Source organism: Peromyscus leucopus, chromosome 14, assembly GCF_004664715.2.
Source record: "Peromyscus leucopus breed LL Stock chromosome 14, UCI_PerLeu_2.1, whole genome shotgun sequence".
NCBI lineage: Eukaryota > Metazoa > Chordata > Mammalia > Rodentia > Cricetidae > Peromyscus > Peromyscus leucopus.
The window spans coordinates 47,812,865-47,828,652 of record NC_051075.1 but is presented as its reverse complement, the minus strand read 5'-3'; the positions used below and the strand labels follow the sequence as shown (position 1 = coordinate 47,828,652).

Here is a 15,788-nt window from a genome sequence, read left to right as displayed (position 1 = left end):
CCCAAGAAGGGACCACCTGGTCCCAGGCTTACAGTTTCACTTAACTTTTCCATAGTTCTTGATGGCTATGAATCCTTTTGTTCACTCAAAATCTGGTTTGGATAACCAGTCAAATCTATAAGCATTGTCGAAGGCCTGGCAGTGTTCAGAGCACTGAAGAGGAGATGTTCCTGAGGTATACAAAGTAGTTTAAGACCAGGGTGGGGACACATAGACGCATCAGAGAGTCAAGACCCTGTACCTCTGCATGAGAGAACACACACAGGGCGACCATCAGTGCAGAAGAGAACAGCAGGAAAGAGATGGGATGTGCGGGGGTGGGGGGGGTGGGGGGTGGGGGTGGGGGGGTGGGGGTGGATCTCCAGGCTCCCTGAAGGTTTAGTGAGGGATGGGATGAGATTCTAGAACCAGACCTCTCAGAAGATGCGTGAAAGTAACGAAGGATAAAGTAGGCAGCAAGGTGGATTTCTAGGCCTGACAAATGTGGATTCAGGTAGAGGGCATGGTGGGCTGGAGAGGTGAGGGAGAGCTATGTGGTGGGAGATTGAAAACTTCTTTTTTGTTTTAAGTTCCTAGATACAATCTCCTCCTCCTCCCCCTTTTCTTCCTTTGGCTGTAACAATTGTTTTATGATTGTCTTTGCATCTTGCCCCACTGTGTGCTGTTTTCTAGAATAAGATTGTGTCTCGAGCACCATCTTGTCAAAAACCTGACATTTGCCCTGGGCATCTTCCTCTTGTTCTCCTCTTCACGCTGGCCCACTGAGTGTGGAAGTCTCCAGGAGTCCTGGCCATCTCCGCATGGGTGAATTGTCTTGTCTTCATGGACAAGACAGGCTGGCTTTCTCTTGGCAGGGAGTTTCATTTTGCCAATGGAACTAGATTTGGAAAAGACTGGATTGAGTGTCCGAACTTATGTCCCCACAGACTACCATCTTGGGAGGGCCAGTGGCAGACGCCAGGAGCTGGCCGGCATCAGGGTACAATCTGGTAGCCACAGAAGAGACCCTCATCCTTGGAGGGTCTGAGTACACACTGACTGACACCTGTTTGGCTTGGCTGGCCTTGGCTGGTAGTGTTTCCAACAGAGATGAGCAGGAGATGGGCGAGGGACTGAGAGCTGGCAGTCGTAGGGAAGAAGAAAACAATCAGTCCAGGGGTACCCACCCGTCCCTTATCCACAAACGCTGCCTAGACTGGTTTGCTGGTCAATGTGAACCCAGTTTCCCTATACTTGTCTGAAGCACGACAGTGGAAGATGATAAGGGTTGAATGAAACTTCACTTAACGTTTTCTACACAAAAGAGAGATTAAAAGGAGCCGATGGCCAGAAGGGCAAAGATGGACACTGATGAGACAGGGAGAGATGGGTAAGAAGAAAAGCCATTGCTGGCCATCATGCGTGACTGGAGGCTTATGGTCTGGGGGTGAGGGTAGGGGACTGTGGTAGCAGTTCTTGGGCCCTTTCTGTATCTGTGCTCTTGGCTTATTGCTGTGAGCATAGATTCATGGGACCAAGAGGCAAACACAAGGCAAGAAAGACTTTGCAACAGATACTCCATAAAGAAAGACTTACCCCCACCAACGGAGCTACCTCAGGGGGCTTGCTACACCTCCCTGCCTCACAATCATGACTTTCTCCCTCAAAGACTGTCCATCTGTCCAGCCATTCCGCCAAGCCCAGCAGCCCCATGCTGACTTCCTTTGGAAGAGCCCCAGCTCCCAGGGTGACCTCAGTAACAGCCGGGCACATGGCCGGCTTCAATCCCAAACTTCCCGTTACCAGGAAGGGTTGGCCCAGGCTATGGAAGTTATAATAACACAGTGGCTGTCTCTGAGCAGAAGCCTTCAGTTAAGTCATCAGGATGGTTCTCTCAGCAGCGTGTCTAATTTTCCCTGGCTGCCTTTCTGGGAGTTGGGCACCCAACTTAATTTGGTCTCTACACTTTGGCTCATTCCTAGACGTTCATGCCATAAATCTGAGGCCCCCACCCCACCCCCCAGTGCCTGATCCCACCAGCAGGCAGACAGTTCAGAATTAGCTGTCGTCATGGTTGTCCAAACTGACAGTCAGGGAAACTGAGGCACAGCAGGCCACAGGGCCTCGTCTTGCCTCCCACAGTGACCCAGTAACACAGCTGCCAGCGAGGCCCAGGATTCTGGCTGGAACTTTAACTGTGGAACTCTTAGGGAAGGAAGGGGGCCATGTGAATGGTTTCAAAGCTTCTGCTGGGCCCCACTTGGCTCCAGATCCCAGAACTGTGTGCAATGGGATTCTGATGGGAATGCTGTGGGGTAGGAAGTGTGCACACACAAATTGTGTGTTGGGCTTGGTGGTGCTGTTTGAAATCCTTTCATGCCTGGAATTTGACAAGCACCAGAATAGAGGAAAAACAGAAAAACCCCAAACAATGGGGGTGAGAGGAGGGCCTTCCCAAAGCCATGGTACAGGCTGTAGGCAAACGCCTTTCTTTCCCCACGCTGGGCTGGGTGGGCCAGTCTAAGGCCAAGACTGGACTCCTGACTGCAAACCCTCTTGCAGCCTCAGGCCTCCTAGGTGCGGCCTAGTGCTCTGGAGGGGGTGTGAGGGAGGCAAATGGGGTAGCTGGGTTTCAGACAACTTCTAGGTGCCTCAGGGGACCTACATATTTCCGATGTAAAGTCCAGTCTGTTTGCAATTAGACTTTTCTTCTTTGCTTATTTCCGGAGAGATTAAAAATAGAGAAGTCAGCTTAATCTGGGAGTCTGAGATCAACCAGGCCACCGTTTCCATGAGTATGAAAATACCAAGCAATCTCGCCCATGGTCGCAGGTCATGCGTAGCAGGCCCGGTGGGCTCTGTGGGAAGGAGTTTTAAGTTGCACTCACTCATACTCAACAGTTAAGATTCTGATTCTAGACACATAACCCCCCCCCACCACCACCGTAAAGACATCTTTTCAATTTCAACTAAAAGAGAAGCGATCAGTACTGCTGAGGGCCCTAAATCCTTGCTGTCTTTCATAGTTCTTGATGGACTCACATGGTAGGCTCTGTGGGAAAAGGGGGGTCTCCTTTCTCCTGAGGATGCTCTTCGGGCTTCATAGCTGGAGGCTGACGATACCAGGTCACCTCCAGCGATGCCTGCTTATGTAAAAATAGAGAGATGCAGAGACCCAGGTTGGACGTCCCGGCATAGGCCAATAATTATAGGACTCAGGAGGCTAAGGCCAGAGGATAGTTGGAGGCCAGCCTGGGCTATATAGTGAATTGAGGCTAGCCTGAACTGCAGCTGAGACCATGTCTCAAACCTAACAAACAGATGAATGGATAAAGGATCTGTGCTCCTCACACACAGTGGAATTTTGGCTCAAAAGAAAAATGAAATGTCATTTGCCAGAAAAGGGATAGAATAGAATTGGAGTCCATGTTCTCTCTCTCTCTTTCTCTCTCCCTCTCTCTCTCCTTCTTCCTTTCTCTCTTGAATGTGTGAATGTGAGCAAACTCCAATAATACACGTGTATGAAAATGTCACAGCAGAATCCATTATTTTGTATAGTAACAAAAACTTTAAAAATAATGTTGAAAACACCAAATCCAAACAAAACAGAGATCCAGTTGGCTCTCTTCTCTGGAGAACTTAGATGAACACACTGGAGAGAAATTAGATTGTGTTAGTGGGAGCCATTTTGTGAGAGGAGGCCTTTAACTCACAGGCAAAGGGAGAAAAAGGTAGTTAGTTCACCACAGCATATGGTTGTGACGGGGGAGGAAGTTTCACCAGAGCAGCAATGTTCTTAGGTACACAAAGTGGAGTGTTACAGAAATGAAACTCAAGAAAATAGTCTAATCTTTCAACCAACTCTGTTCTAAAAAGGTGACATTGGCTAGTAGAACTTCCTGCTTGGAGTTCCCCCATTTCCTGTCTGGGGACCTTGGGTGCTGCTCTTCGGCGTGAAGGTACATGACCATGGCTGTGCGTGAGCTCCTGAGCTTACACGGTGTAGGCCGACGGCTGCCAGTCCCTCAGTTCTACTTAACTATCCAGGTACTTTTAAACAACGACTGCAGGCAAGGACTCTTTGGTTATTAAGGACTGAAAATCCGTCTCAAATTCCTTTAGCCAAAGGGAAACCCACGCAATGGAAAAATCTAGAATTAGAGTTAGTGTCAGACACACTGGATTCAGAGCTGAAATCACGTTACAGAACTTGGTGACTCTCCATCTCTCCACACGTCTCTCTGTTGGCCTCAAACCCAGGTTTCATGGGACAGTAAAAGGGCAGGAGTCCCAAGCTTTCTACCTCTCAGAACTTCAGTTAAAGGGAAGTAGTCTCCACTCCAGGAGTCCTGGGGGAAAAAGAACTCAAGATATCTTATTGGCTCCAAAGGATCTGCTGTCTGTTGCCTGACCAATCACTACACTCAAGAGAATGTAACACCCAGATTGACTTAAGCCTGGGTCGTATGTGTACTTTAAGTTTCGGGATTGTAGGTGAGGTTGCTGTAGAACAACTTTGGGCCGAGAGCAACAGAGTGTAGGACTTCCCAAGAAGGAGCGGCGGCTAGGCACCAGGAGAAGGTGGAGGAGTGCTGAAAAGCTAAAATGATAAAGAGAAAACCCTTAGTATCTATAATCTGTTTACTAACAGAAATATATCTCGGGAGCTGCACCCTTTTCTGACTGCCCAGGTCCTCCCCACACATGCTAGGTGACAGAATTCTGCTGTCAAGTCTCCCTCACTAGATTCTTCTCCCAGCACCCTAATCCATTACCTGGATCTTTCATATAGATCTTGATTTTTGACACTGAAACTGGGGAGGCAAGGTATTTGTAAGAAAGCCGATGCTTCCATTTCACACATGTGACCAGCAAGGATCTGATCCAGGAGTAATTCTTAGAACAGCGTTGGAAAAGCCTGGGCTAGGCTATAAATCATGGAGTGAAGTTCTAGCCACATCTGTTCATCTCAAGCTCAGTTTCTACCCACTCAGTGTCCCGCCTGTGAGCAGAGCAACAGGAGGATGGCCCCCAGCCTGATGGGAGGTCACCTTCCCATGGCACTGCCTTCAGCAGCAATCTGGGGTCAGGCCTCAAAACTCAGTGCTTGGCCCCTCACTCTCTTCTCTTGGCTATATTGCCAAAAGAGCCTTAAAAGTCATGGAAACATCTCTGGTTCTGTAACTCAAGGGATTCAGGCAACAGAGGTCAGGGAGTTGAGGGTCACATAGGAGCATGTGGAAGGGCAGATATGGCTGGACAGAAAGATGCTTATCCTTGGCGCTGTTATGTGAGCGGGAGCAGGAGGGGGTAGCAGAAAGTACAGAAGGAACATGGCTGGGCTTGGGCTCTCAGGAGACACTGTGTGGGAGCATTGGTAAAGAGGCTGGGAAAAGAGTTTGTCCAGGCTGAGCATCAGGATGCTGCATCATGCGTTTCCAGGAACCTACCAAGCTTCTGCCGCAGGAGACAGCTGGTCCGGGGGAATGAGCGGGCACAGTGAGGTTCACAAGTATAGTCTCCAAAGTAAAGGTGGGTGCTGGAGTCACAAGCAAGCAGACCCACCAACGGGATCAGGAGCAAGCCAGGCAGAGCTGGTGGAACACTCATGGACAACCAACACCCTGGAGTAATGAAGGGAGGACAATGATCTCTCTTCCCCTAGAAATGGCTCTATTCCTCCATATTGGCAGAATTTTCAGCTTTCACAGGACCTGACTCTTTGGGGGAATCTTGTTTTCTTTGCCATACACTGGTTAAAAATAGTGGGGTGAAATGTGACTGGCTGGAGAGCCTTTGACCTCTCTTAGATTTAGCTTTTGGACTGAGTTAAGAGAGTCCACTCTAAATCTTATTCTGTGAAGAACATCACTTGGAGGGGAGGATGGGATAGGAGACGCTCTGTTAGGGCAATCGAAGGGAGTTGTATTTCTTTGATTTAAGTGAGTAAGAATCACGTTTCATGATAGTGGTGCCAGCATGGGGGAGGGGCTTTAAAATCAGTCACCACGACTATTATATTGTAAAAAAGGAATTTCTATTGAAACTGAATCATAAACCTGATTATAAATAACGTTAAAAATGCTTGTTTTTGCCTTCCTTTTACAGTGTGTGTGTGGGGGATTACATGCTGTCCAAATTTCCTAGCAGCCATAAATAGCCAAACCTTGTTGCTTATTGCTAGTGTGATCTAGCACCAAAGCCATTCCCTCCATGGTTAGATTTTCTCCTAATAATAACCTACAATATCTCATACGTGTTATGTCTTTACCAAATCAAAATTTTAAAAAATGTGCCAGTTCATTCTTCACAAATATAATCTCATCAGTTCCTGACAATGGACTTGTAAGGAAGGATTGTTGTTCTCATTTTATAGAAGAAAAATTAGAAGTTTGGGGAACTTAAATAGTCCTAGCTGGACAGCGGTAAGAGATTTCTTCAACTCTGGTCACCAAGACCACAGATCCTCTTCCCTTGAGCCCTGCTGTGTTCTTATCAACACCCACACAGCTCCCTCCATCCCTAAGCCTTGTTGAGCTTATGTTTAGGAAGTGTGACTCAACATATGAACAAACTGGTCCTCATCCTGGCGGGAGAGAGATGGCGCACTCCAACAGGGTGATTGAGGAGACCTTAGAATGGGCTACTCACAAGTTGTGGGCAAGGTAAAGGACACTCACCAGGCAAGATGAGGTCCTCCAGGGCTGGCAAGGGTGGGGAGGCTGAAAGCCAGGCAGAGAGGCATGAGAGAAAGCATCTGTAGGAGAATGCCACTCCAGAGACAGTGGCGTTAGATGGAGGGACAGCCAAGACACACAGACAAGGACAGAGCCCAGTAGAGTGGAAACGGGGGATGCATTTTCCGACTTTGGTTCACCCTGCTTCTCTCGTTGGCATCTTGTGGATGAACACAACTAAAGCCAGAAGACAAGGGTGCTGTGCCCACCACATCAGTCTCCTGGGATGCCATGCAATGGTGAGAAGCTGGAGAAGGGAAGCGAGGGCAAACGGCATGTTTAAATAACAGATGAACAGCTTACCATGGAAAGGCTTTTGCCTTAGGGTTCAGGGATGGCTTCTGCAGACAAGAGAAGATGCTTCTTGTTAGGAATTAGCATAGACTCACCAAGAAGAGAAATAACCTGCCTGCTGCCCTTTATTAGATTCTGGCTGGAACCCTTAAGCGGAGGCCCCAAGGCATCCATCACTGAATGCAGTAAAGGAGGCTAGCACAGTCTGGAAGCAGAGTGGCTGGGCATGTGCTATGTGACTGGCCCCTAAGCTATTGATAGACCCATGGCGTCAGTCTAGACAGGTTCCAGCAGCATCCCTGAGCTCTCTCACAGCCTGTCTCTGTGACCTTTCACCCAAGCTTGTGAAGAATTGTCAGGGCTAGGCTTACCTACTTGCTGCTCAGGGAGTAGCCAACACCTTAGATAACAGAACTGGAATCCTCAGAGATCTCATAACGTGTGGACTAGTGGTAGGAGACAGTGAATCTAATAGATTACATTATACATTGTATACATACATTACATTAATAATCTAATGTACAAATGCTGTCTCCTGGAGAGTAATCTTGATGTAAGTCACTGTGCACAACTACCAAGGAAATTGGTGTGACCTTAGGTGACATCCACAGAAGAACAATCTTAGGTGACATTAACTGAGAAACAGATTGGTCTGGGCTAGTGTGTGTGTGTATGTGTTCATGTACATTCATGTGGAGGCCAGATGTTTTCCTCAATGACTTTCCACCTTATTTTCTGAGACAGGGTTTCTCTCCGAACACAGAGCTCGGCAGTTGGACTAAACCGGTTGTTCAGCAAGCTCCAGGGATCTACATGTTTCTTCCTTACCATGCTAGGGTTACACACATATCACCATATCCAGATTTTTTTTTTAAAGATTTATTTATTTATTATGTATACAGCATGTATGCCTGCAGGCCAGAAGAGGGCACCAGATCTCATTACAGATGGTTGTGAGCCACCATGTGGTTGCTGGGAATTGAACTCAGGACCTCTGGAAGAGCAGTCAGTGCTCTTAACCTCTGAGCCATCTCAGAGGTGTCAATCAGAAGGAGGCTGACTGGAGCATGCTCTTTGGACAGTAGAACAGCAGTGATGTGTAACTCAGGTTGTCTGAGAGGTATTAGAGACAAGAGCTATTAGAGAGGAGACAGTATCATCACGTGAACAGGGGGGCCATGGGCCCAAAGAATCTCTGTGGACTCTACATATCAAATACATGAGAAATGCCTGCTTTCTGTACCCTCTTTCATACTCCTGCTCACCAGCTGTTGAGACGGGGTCGTGGACCACACCCAAGAATTTGTCTTCAACACTTGAGTCATCTGGCACTCAGAGCAGGGCATATTTCTTCAAGGGACTTTTGGGAATCTTTGAAAATGCAAATTTCTCCAGCATAGAGGAAGATCCTGGTCTTGGGACACAGGCAAACCTGGGTGTGAAGCTCCTCTTAGCCACTTTTGACTGCAACCCCAACAGGTCCCTCGCATCAAGCGTCATCAACTCCTAGGAGAGTCTGAGGGGCTTCTGTCCCAGGGAGGTTACTGTGCTGATCTGTTTCCTGTGCTGTGATGTGTGACTGGTGATGACTGCCACGCAGCATGTGGTGAGGAATGTGTGGATTAATATGTGGGAGTCCTTGAGCCAAGCCATAATCGACACTCATTCATGGAGCTCAAAGTGATAGCCATAGATGTAAAATCTTGGGTACCAGATACCTACATGAGCTTTTGTGTAAAATATATGTTCTTCCTTCCTTTAAGGTTACTGTGCTATGAATAATCCTCTTATACACTATAAAGATTTGTCACTCAGATTGGTTTAATAAAACGCCGATTGGCCAGTAGCCAGGCAGGAAGTATAGGTGGGGCGACCAAACTAAGAATGCTGGGGAGAGGAAGGGTGGAGTTGGGAGTCACCAGCCAGATGCAGAGGAAGCAAGATGAGAATGCGGTACTGAGAAAAGGTACCAAGCCATGTGACTAAACATAGATAAGAATTATGGGTTAAATTTAAGTGTAAGGGCTAGTCAGTAATAAGCCTGAGCTACCAGTCAAGCATTTATAATTAATATATGCCTCTGTATAGTGATTTGGGAAGCAGCTATCAGGCATTTAGGAGTTGCTGGTGGGACTGCTTACATTGCTGAACACCAGGCCTGCAGGGTAGTTCCTCCTGAATGGATGCTCTGCTTTGACAGCCCCCCAATAATGGTTGTGCCACCCACACCCTAATACTCCAGAGGAGTGCCTATTGGACACATTCCATACAGTACAGTGGCAGTGACGGTGTGTAAATGGAAGGGGGCTGGCTAGGGCTTCCTTCCTGAGGTCCCAGGTCCTGATTTTGTGGAGTTGTCAATGTCTTAAGTTCAATGACAAGCCTCCCAGTTTCAGAATTCATTACTAGGCTGCAATGGCGGCTTTCCCTATCCAATTCCCAAGGCTTCAACCTCACACGGCTTCCTCAGATAAGCCTGGTGTCTCTTTCCCCTGGACATTCTGTGCCACACAACTGATCTCCATCATAGTGTGCTCCCTCCTGTCTTGCTCTGTCTCCCGACCACAGATACAAACACAGGCTGGGGGGGCCTGGGACAAGGCTCTCCTCTGAACGCACCTGAATGTTTGTCTCCAGTTGGAGGAGAGAGTAGATGCCCAATAAAAGCTTGCTGTTTAGGCTTTCAACCTTGTCGCAAATCCCTTTGTGATGTCAGGAGCAGGAAGAGTAAACATCAAGTTAGCATTTACTCAACTGACCAACAACATTGCACAACTGTTTGTGGTTCACAAACGAAAGCTGCCCACAGGCTCCTCTCATGTGGCCAACACATTGTGTTTTTGTTTTAGTGATTGCAAATAATTGTCCAAAACAGAAGATTTTATGGGAAGCTATGGATTTCTGGGCTCTCTTTAAAATCCAACAGAAACTGAGTTATGGCTGTCACCTATGGATGGGATTGTCTTCTTGGGGTCACACAGGTCCTGTCTTCACTGCTTTGGGTGCCGGCTAGCTCCCATAGGCATCTGAGCTTGCAGCCCAAGGTTTGTTGGTTTCTGACATGAACAGGAATCATCTCAGGGAACATTGAATTTGGAGACATTTGACTTGCTCAATTTATTTCCTGACTCACTGTAAGTTTATGCTTTTTCCAACTTCCTCCAGCCGGCATCTCTTTCCTGTGCTACAACCAAAGCCTGTTTACTAACAATGCCCACTGTGAGGGCCACGCCCCCTACTGGTCTTCCCGACCGCTCTTCAAAGTTTCCCTCAGAGCCCTGCCCAGCTTTAGGTGTGCTAAGTGAGGCAAGTGGGCCCCACCGGGGCTTTATTCTAGGTTATCTCAAAGGCCTCAGTAGTTCCCAGGCGTGTCCAGGTTGCCCGGGGCAGCTGGCTTACTTCTCCAGAACCTCTTTCCAGGGCAGTGATATTCGGCTAGGCCCACTGTAGTGATCCTGAGATTGCCCATGCTCTCAGGGCAGGAGGGAGGCCCTGTTTCCTGGCCTCTGCAGGAGCTGATTTCAAAGGCCTTCCTTCACTCCTCCTTCTCCTGCCCCCTCCCACACTCCTGTCCTCCCCAACATTCCTTGTTTCTTGTTTATATTGCAGAAAACATCTGTGAGAGTCAATGACTGAGATGAAAGATCTTGGCAAAGGGCTGTTTGTCTTTGCTTGGCTTCAAGGGGCCCAGATGAAGACGGCAGGCCTCACCAAACCTTCCCCCCTACCCCCTGGCCCCGGAGAGAGGGGAGAACCAGATCTGAAAGAAGACAGACCAGAAGGTGGCCAAGCCAGGCAGGGAGGCTGTTTTTCCAGTAGAACTGGCTGGCCGGGAGGAAAGGAGATCCCCTTATGCCCCCAGATGGTTCCGTGGGGGTTTTCCTGCCTGCTCTGTCCCCCACTGCTCCTCGCTGCTCTCGGTTTCATGGCCTCTTCAGCAGTGGAGCCCCTGTCTCTCACACCTTTCCTCCTCTCCTGCCTTTCTCCTGAGTGGTTAGCTGTGTGGTGCAGAGAATGACCGCCTAGGCATTGCATCCTCTCTCCAAAGAGTTGTGTAGTTTTTATCCCAGCTAATGACTTCCCTGGTTCTTCGTTTCTCCACCTGCGAGATGAGGATCATGGAGTTCGGTTCGTAGAGTCGTCACGAGGGAGAAATAGTAAAGACCGAGGCAAGTTCTGCATTCAAATCGGTGCTGCGTATGTGGCGGTGATGATGGCAGTGGCGGTGATGATTGGATGAGGGTGCAGTGAAGGAGGGGCCAAGCTCGCACACAAGCTCTAGGTAGATTTCGAACCCAGAGCTTACCCTCTGGAGGCAGAGCTGAGTTCTTCCCCTTCTTCTTGTCGAAGGACTGTGCCCGGGTGCTGGGTGGTGGGTCATACCTGTGACCTAGAGATGAAGGAGGGATGGGGGAAACCAAGTTTCCCCATTCTTGGCTCTGTGGACACTGGTTTACCTGTTGGCTTTTCTTGAGCTTGCCAACTCTTCTGTCTGGCCATATTCATGAAAGGAGGCCCTTGTCATCCAGATGAAGCCCCTATGCCATATACCATGATGACAGTCCTGGGGGTACTGGCTGGGGCTGACTTCCTTGGCCTAGATTTTTAATTCAAGCAGCTACCACTTACCTCTGAGAAGGCTACAGAAACACCTGGAGAGAGCGAAGCAGGGGATGTGCCTGTTCTTAGTAGCCCAGGGAGCGGCCAGCTGACTTGGCCACACCCTCTCTCCTCTGTCATGGTGTCTGGCACTTCTCAGAAAGACCAGGGCCAGGTCTTAGGAGTACATTGGTGCCTGAGACTGTAGGGGAACCGGCTGTCCTTTGGGAAGATAACAAGTAGATTCTCTGCAGGTGGGATGTACGTCAGATCATCTTTGACTCAGGCAGAGACGGCACAGGAGTCATAGCTCAGGTAGAAGGTAGCTGGCCACTGAGAAGTGGGGGCCGGAACTTCCTTCCGCCGTATCACTGTCTGGCATGAGCTGTCAGGATCACCAACTAGATCCAGGAACATCTGTTCACAGAAGATGAATCTGGGGGGCACAGAAGAGAAGGCCCATGCCTGACTGACAGCCTGTCCTGCAGCTTCTGGGCTTGTATATGAAATCTTCCATTTCCCCCGAGTATAGCCTGCTGGCAGAAAAGGCCGGGGAAAGCATAGCATCCTGGGCCCTCAGACCAACTCTGCAGGGAATGTGCCCGATGGGGGCAGTGTAGGAAGGATGGACCCGGAGTCTAGGGTCTTAGTGCCAGCTGCCCACAGCCCCGACATGCTTGGTATTGGCCACTGAGACCCAAGAGATGGAGCCATGGGTCCTTGTCACACACACAGTGTGGCAAGCATAGGCTGCAGAGTCAGAGTCTCAGGGACCCTTTTCCACTCATCAGTTATCACTAGCCACATGTGGCTCTTTAAACCTAACTAAATGAAATGAAAGGTTAGTTGTTTTTTTTTTTTTTTTTGGTCACACTAACTATATTTCACTGCTTGGTAGCAGCACCTGCAGACTGTGGCCTGTCCCGTGGGGCAGTACAGCATGGAACATTCCATCTTCACAGAAAGTGCCATTAGCGTGGTGACTAGAACGTCCTGAGGCCTGAACTTGTTTTAACACACTGGTTAGACCCGTTTATTCAGCTGCAAATCCATCTATCTGCCAGACACCTAGAGTCCCTCCCCCACTTCTTCAGTCGACTCCGAGGCTGGGGGTGGGGGTGGGGGTGGGGGTGGGGGTGATTATTTATTCCGGTTTTTGTGAATGGGAGTGATGAAAAGAAGGGTAAGTAATTCACTGGGGCTGGGAGCCAGCACCTCAGGCCAGCGTTCTTCGCCCCAAGGTATCTTCCTAGCTGTGTCTGTGAGGAATCAAAGCCCAGCTGGTCCTCTTAGCGCCTGGGGAACTTCGGGGGGTCTAACTCTCTCTCCCACCCAGGCAGACCCGAAGGTCACCCTGCCGGCCTGCAGCCTCCTTTCAATCACCCAGCTTTCTGAATGGGTGACTGTGAGCGAGCTTTGTGTAGGAGCGCAGGAGAAAAGGGCCCTGTGTGGGAGCCAGGAGACTCTCTGAACCCCACATAGAGGCCAGCTCTGTGCAGTACTGCCCAGGCAGGCTGGGCAGGGAGGGGTGGCCAACTCCATCAGCACATCAACCTCCCTGTTCTCATCCTGGCTCCCAGGGGACGGTCCCTGATCCTTAGGCACCCACGGAGCAGGGGAGAAAAGAGGAACATGAGAATCTGATATAGGCTTTCTGGTTTGCCAAGGGATGGTGCCCACGGGGTCTGACTCAAATCGTGAAGCCAGCCTGGCAGATAGGTGGGTCACTTTCAAACATCCACTTTTGCCAGGCTGAGATGAATGAGGGAACACAAAGAAACCTGCCCAGGTTACTCAGTTAGACCGTGACCGGGGAAGGAGCAGCCCGCAGCATGATGAGCAGGTCACAGGAGGCAGGGTGTTCAGGTCTGATTTTGCTGTGCCTGAGTCCTCATGGTACTAAAACTGCTTGCCCGTTCCTTTGGCTTCTCTCTTTAACTGGAAGGCGGGGACTCCATTTGTGCTAATCTCTAGCACCTGAGCTATATTTGGCTTTTGGAAAAATTCATTAGCTGATTGATAAATGATTGTGGCTGGATGTGGATAGAATGTAAGAGGTGGTGGTACCACTGGGCCCCTGTCCGTGGTGAGGTAATGACTTGCCTCAGGAAAAAGGGAGAGGGAGAGGGAGAGAGAGAGAGAGAGAGAGAGAGAGAGAGAGAGAGAGAGAGAGAGTGAGGAGGCTGGGGGAGTCGTCTATGTCTCCTACCAAGCAGCAGGAGCAGAAAGGAACAAAACCACTCAAAATCACTGGAGGGATGGACCCAGGTTCCTCTCTGCACCTCGGCCCTGGTTGTTGGGAGCCCGCTCCATGAGTGGTTTCTGGTGTGGGCTGGAGTGCTCCTGGTAGGCTGAGGTTGGGTGGTAACTGTAAGCAGAGAAAGAACTGCAAGTGAGAGGGGACCCTGTCAGGATGGGTGAGATCTGCCCATCTCCCCTCACCCCTGCCTGCCCTCTCCCCCGACCTGCACAGGTTGGCGATTCATCCGCGGTCCTCACATGCTGTTCCTGCTATCAGATGATGAAAATGGAGATTGGCCTGAAAGAAAGAGAGAAGGAGCTTTCTTCCCCCTTCCCTGTCTATCTGAGCCCCTCTCCCTCCCCCACCACCATGTGTTCCCCAAACCTGGGACCGTTCCAAGTCCTAAATGTGTTGGAAAGTGTATCCCTGAGCAGCTGTGAACCTGCTCGGGCTGCAGTGGCCCGGGGTGAATGAGAAACCGAGAGATAGGCTGCTAACAATGCAGCCCCTGTTCTTGCCTGGAGAGCGAGAGCACCATCAACGTCACACACACACACACACACACACACACACGCACGCACGCACGCACGCACGCACGCACGCACGCACGCACGCACGCACGCACGCACGCACACTGCTTGCCTCCTGATGCCATCTACCCACCTTGCCCACCCCAAGAGCCCAGGTATTTTCTAGTAAGCCTAAGGTAATCATTGACTGGCCCACCTGGCCAGCCTCTGTCTGTAGCCTCTTCTCTGGCCTCCTCGCCTGCCTTTCACTTTAACTTAGCTGAGAAGGCTGGGAGGGAGCTAAGAGGGAGGGCTGAGGCCTTGCTTGCAGCCAACTGGAGTAGCTTTGTCTCTTGACTTCCCACTGAGCTTGGGGACCCTGAAAGACAGTTGGATGCACAGCCAAGAGGGCTTTGCTGGAGCCTGAGAAGGTTTGGGAAAGCCTATTTGCAGGAAGCAGACATCCTGGAAAAAAAAAACAAAAAACCTTGCAGGCAAGTTTTGAAGCAGGCCTGGCTGCAGAGTAAGTTGGCAGCCACTCAAGGCCGCGGTGGAGTCAGGGGGCCTTTCCATCAGGCCTGATTACAACCACACACGAGCTTCGCCAACTGCAGGCCTTGCATGCCAAGTCCCCACGAGGGTCTGAACCACCCACCGAAACAGCCATATCCACCCCTACCACATCCTGCTAGGCCGGGAGCCGGGGCTCACTTCTGTCACAAGTGGGTACATGGAGGCTCCGAGCTCCCTGACTGTTGGGGGCCGGCAATAACAAGACTAGTAGCCTGCTTCTCTAACTAAGTTCTTTGTGGGTGGGTTCTGCCAACCTGGTGTACTCCACGAGTCTGACCATAGAGCGAGCAGCAGGCAAGACGGGCACAAACACTCCCTAGTAGACTCTGCTGCAGAGTCTGGTACTTCCTACATAAGACTCTAGAACGAGACCTTTGTGTCAAAGCTAACCACTGAGATTCTCTCAATTCTGAGGCCCTGGGGTCTCCCCCAGCTTTATCCTGTCCCCTTCCTCACTTCCCCTGGACCCAAGTTCTGTGATTTCTGTTTCCAAGCCAGCCTTCAAATACCGTCTCCTTCTCCCTCAGTTCAAGCACATATGGCCTCTTTTTAAATTATCCCTTCACATTCCCCACCTCCATGTCCACGGAACAAAACGCGCATGCTCTTTACATTCCTCCGCTTTAAAGTGTTCCTTCACCTCAGGATCGCATAAGCGTCCTATTCAAACTAGGCTAACCCTAGCTCATCCTCTGTTGTATCAGCTACTCCATGTTGAGCAGCTGATCTATTCTTTGACACCCTAGTGCCTTTATTCACATTGTTCCTTCTTCCACTTGGAATGTTCTCCCTCCAGCATCATCCCTGTGTGGGAAACATGTCTCCATCCTTCAGAACATGATTCAAATGCCTTGG

General features: G+C 49.9%; 1 long non-coding RNA gene across 1 annotated transcript; it reads right to left on the bottom strand.

Annotated features, from left to right (window-relative positions):
• Positions 1–12,748: 12,748 nt before the first annotated feature.
• On the bottom strand, positions 12,749–14,797 carry LOC114697779. Its single transcript, XR_003735236.2, has 3 exons — positions 14,578–14,797; positions 14,075–14,148; positions 12,749–13,977 (listed from the first exon to the last, which is right to left on the bottom strand). It is a non-coding gene; the product is annotated as an uncharacterized LOC114697779 (long non-coding RNA).
• Between the last annotated feature and the right edge of the window lie 991 nt (positions 14,798–15,788).